The sequence below is a fragment of the Stenella coeruleoalba genome, assembly GCF_951394435.1.
Source record: "Stenella coeruleoalba genome assembly, chromosome: 17".
Lineage (NCBI taxonomy): Eukaryota > Metazoa > Chordata > Mammalia > Artiodactyla > Delphinidae > Stenella > Stenella coeruleoalba.
In genome coordinates this window covers 53,760,945-53,765,358 of record NC_137163.1, presented here as the reverse complement: position 1 = coordinate 53,765,358, position 4,414 = coordinate 53,760,945, and the positions used below count along the sequence as shown (strand labels likewise).

The 4,414-nt window shown below is 39.2% G+C and overlaps 1 pseudogene across 1 annotated transcript; it reads left to right on the top strand.

Moving 5' to 3' along the window:
- Nucleotides 1-3,682: 3,682 nt before the first annotated feature.
- LOC307176213 (small ribosomal subunit protein eS27-like) lies at nucleotides 3,683-3,931 on the top strand (annotated as a pseudogene). Its single transcript has one exon. The product of its transcript is annotated as a small ribosomal subunit protein eS27-like (transcript).
- The last annotated feature ends 483 nt before the right edge of the window (nucleotides 3,932-4,414 follow it).

Sequence of the window (4,414 nt, the reverse complement as noted above, 5' to 3'; positions counted from 1 at the left end):
ATCATATTTTTCCTTGGGAATTTTAAATTACAGCAAAAAGACATGAGTGCATCTGTCACTTTCTCTCTGGTGGCAGAGGTTTGAGAACCGTCAGGAACCCTGTTTCTTGGCTTGCGGGAAAAGTTTGGCCGCACAGAGAGAAAATGAAGGGACCCTATATGGAGATACAAGGGTGAGAAGTGGAGAGTGTCCTGTCAACGTTGCAGTCTCTGATTCTTGTTCCTGAAGCATCCCATTTGCAACCCTCTCCTTTCCAACGGTTTTGTGGTTCCCATGGCTTTTACAAACCAGTGTACATTCATTTACCTTTAGTAGTTTGAGCTGGGTTTTAATTATTTTCATCTGAAAGACCCCTAACCAAGAATGGAAATATCTTTGTTGAGCTGCAGATGTTCATTTTGATATTTGAGCCTTTCCATTTGTCTTGAGTCCTGCAGAGTAACCCAGGTGCCCATTAATACCTTCATCTCTAAAGGGCACGCCTGTTTAATCAGAGGTAATGCTGTGGCAGCAACTTAACCCAGAAATCTCCTTTGCTTAACACAGCAGAAGTTTGTTTCATGTTTACTGTACCTCTAAGTCAGTTTGCAGAGAGCTCTGCTTCATGTGGTCACCCATGGGCCAGGCTGACAGAGGTTCCACCATCTTTTACTTGCACCGTCTGGGGAAGGTGGCCTCCTGGTCACTGTGAAGAGGAGGAGAGGACTGAGGGATCAAGCGCATACTCTGAAATCCTTGTGTCAGGAGTGACACACACCACTTCTGTGCACAGCCTTTTGTACAGAAAGAGTCAGTGACTCTACTGATGCACAGGAGGGCTCCTGGTGCTGAGAAATGGAGAGCGGAGCGCACGGGTTATTCCGTGAACTGCAGCCACACTGTCATCTTGGAATCCAATAAAATCTAGACTTAAGTTTAAGGGGTATCAGACTTAACAGTTGTGATGGACAAAACTTTTTTCTTGGAAAATAATTAATCGATGGAGGCCAAAGGAAAAGAGAGCAGCCTCTGTAGGGGACTGTGTGCCAACTTTCTGTCAGTAAAGGCTTCTGATTGGAGTTCTGGGTTCTGCATGTTGTTTCTCTTCTCTGACTGTGAAGACACCTTTCTGTGCAGTTCAGTCATTTCCTACAGATCTTCTGATCAAGATTTAAGTGATAGATGAAGGGAACTGGGGAAGGTCAGCAGGATAGTAGGTTATAGAAACATTTCCAGGAGAATTCCTTTCTCCTTTAATCACTAGTTTTACTTTCACTCAAGCATGTTAATGTAGATGTTCTTAAGTCAGGAGTATATTTATTTTGAACCTTTTAACACTGCAAATCAGCTAGCTGAGTTTCATATTCTAAAAGAACAAGGTAAACAAATGACACTAGTGAATAGAAAATATTAATCTCTCATATGCTTTAGTTTAAATAGTTATAGGAAAGTGCTCTCCTATTAAAATACATTAGCCTATAGCAAACTATTAAAAAATTCCAATGAATCCTTTTCTTCCCAAAGAAAACTATTTAAGCATTCAATCAGTTAATATAATGGATCAAAATAGAACATCATTTTGGTGGCACAATTTCAAACCAGAAGGAATTAGAGACATTCAGATACTGAACATTCAACACAAGCTATGATTTCAGCAGGGAGTCTTATTTGTCCTTTCTTCATTCTAACTCCATCAATTTCAAATTTCATTAACAGCAATGGGACACAAAAAGTTCCAACAGTGATGCTTTACAAAACCCTGCAAGTTTTGAATAATAGTGATCTTTGTCATCATTTTATTTCCAAGTGTATGTTTTTATATTGTTTTGCTGAGGAATGACTCAGTATTTCTCCCAGTGGGCATTGAAGAATTAAGTTTTAAAAGACAATGAGTATTCAGTTTCACTGTGTATAGCTGAAATAATCTGATTTAACTTGGTTAGGTGTAAAAATTGGGGTAAGACTAAGATAATTACCTAATTACCTTTTGAGAAGATTAAGATGAATTACCTAACCTTCTGAATCATCTGCTGAAATAATTAGATTTTCAAGAATAAGAAGTTATTATTTTCATGTAAATTAAAGGTGTTTTCAGAGTAGTTAGAACTAACACAGGAAGTTATACACACACACACCTGCCCACCACACCCATCCATACATGCATAAAGTGATGTTTTGTGTTTCAGTGTATATTGTCCATGAATTGTGTAAATGGCAAGCCGTATGATTTGTTCAGTAAAATTAGTATTTTAGAGTGGTAAGGGACAGAAGTAGGAACAAAGGAAACCAACGCAAGTTCCCAGCTTCGAAAAAGTAGGTGCGCTACAAGTGATTATCAGTGTAGACTCTTCAGTACTGCTAGATGGTGGTGGTTAGCTCCATGTATTAGGACTTGAATAATTACACAAACTACAGCTGGGTAAGTGGTCAGAAACATTTTCAACATTTGTGAAGGAGCAAAGTGGCAGAAGCCTGGCAGCAGGATGAGGGCAGTACCTTTTAGTCACTTCGTGGGAATTAGGAGGTTAGGGTTGCTCTGGGGTCAGTAGGTTATCAGATTATTGGAGGTTATAAAACAAAGTCTCAGATTATCAGAGGTTACAGAAATGCCTTGTTTCAGAGAAAGGAGAGAAAAAGAGTCTTACTAATAAGATTATTATTTCTGGGTAAAATATCCTCAAAAAGTGCTACTACTGAAAAATTAAATTATTAGGCAAACACACCCTGGTCTGTGATGTTGAGAAGAGAGATTGAATAGAATAGAGTGCTACTCCTTTTCCTCATAATCCGTTTCTCTCATGCCACACACACACACACACACACACACACACACAGAAACCCACTGATTTTGCATTATGTTTAGTTTCTTTGTTTCTTTTCTTTTTTTTTGCGGTACACGGGCCTCTCACTGCTGTGGCCTCTCCCATTGCGGAGCACAGGCTCCAGACGCGCAGGCTCAGCGGCCATGGCTCACGGGCCCAGCCACTCCGCGTCATGTGGGATCTTCCCAGACGGGGGCACGAACCCGTGTCCCCGGCATCGGCAGGCGGACTCTCAACCACTGCGCCACCAGGGAAGCCCATGTTTAGTTTCTTAAAAGTCTCCCAGAATCTCTATTTCTACTGTCTTCTATTCCCCTGTTAAAGGAAACCTCTTCAATTCCCATTTATTCAGTTTATTACATGCCAGGAGCTGGGCTAAACACATTAATATATTTAATATTATCTGGTTAAAAAATTTTGTGATAACAGGCATTGACACTATTTTTCTCTTCACCATGAAACATATCTGTGGGCAATATCCTAGGAGGGAGATGTTTAGAGATTTTTAGTGGAAATATTTAGTGGCATTTAATACCCCTCACTCTTTCTTTCCAACAAACGAAAAACAACAAAACTGTTCAAAACTTACTACTTCCTTATTATATTTCTATATTACATTTTTTGTGATTATAACTGCAACTGTCATAATCATAAAGGAGAGCAATGTAAGACCTCTGGAGCTCAAATTCAGGAAAAATGGAAAACAAATTTATAGTAATCATTCATATGTATATAGGGGAAACTTTTGACATCTTATTTAAGTGAACTTACTGGACACTAAAATCCAAAGTCCTTAGGAGGCTACATTCTGAAATGTAGCCTGGCTACATTTCATTAAAAAATTATTAGACTTTCTGGGATGATGACTTCCCCATGAGAAGATGCCTCTTGCAAAAGATCTCCTTCATCCCTCTGCAAGATAGAAGAGGAAACACAAGAAGTGCCTGATGCAGAGCCCCAATTCCTACTTCATGAATGTGAAACGCCTAGGATGCTATAAAATCACCACTGTCTTTAGCCATGCACGAGCAGCAGTTTTGTGTGTTGGCTGCTCTACTGTCCTCAGCCAGCCTGCAAGAGGAAAAGCAAGGCTTACAGGAGGATGCTTCTTCAGACAGAAGCAGCATTAAAAGTACCCTGAATCAAGATGAATGGGAAACCATATCATAAACACATTTTGAATACAAAAGCATCATTAAAGATGAGAAAAATTTTAGATTCTTCAGCAATTTGGAGAACTGTTCATAAAGGTAAACCCTTTGAAGATGTCTGCCTTAATGGACAATGTTCTTGAAAAAAAAGTAAAGTTGGTAAATTTTAATTCTGATGAATTCAGGAAGCACAGTGAGAATTCAGTGTTGTGGAAGGTGATAATGACACTGCATGCAGCCAGCTTATAAGACACTTAACAGCTCTGATTAGCAGTAGAATAGCCTGGCCAGAGCATTAAGTCGTCTGCATGAATTTTTAAAACATAAAAAAACAAAAAGAAAATAAAAACCAAGAAGTATTTAAAGTGCTTGGCAGCAACTGAAGTAATTTATATGTAAACCATGCTAGAGATTTCAAGATATAGAGGAAGAGAGAGAACAGTGGAGACATGGTACCTCCTG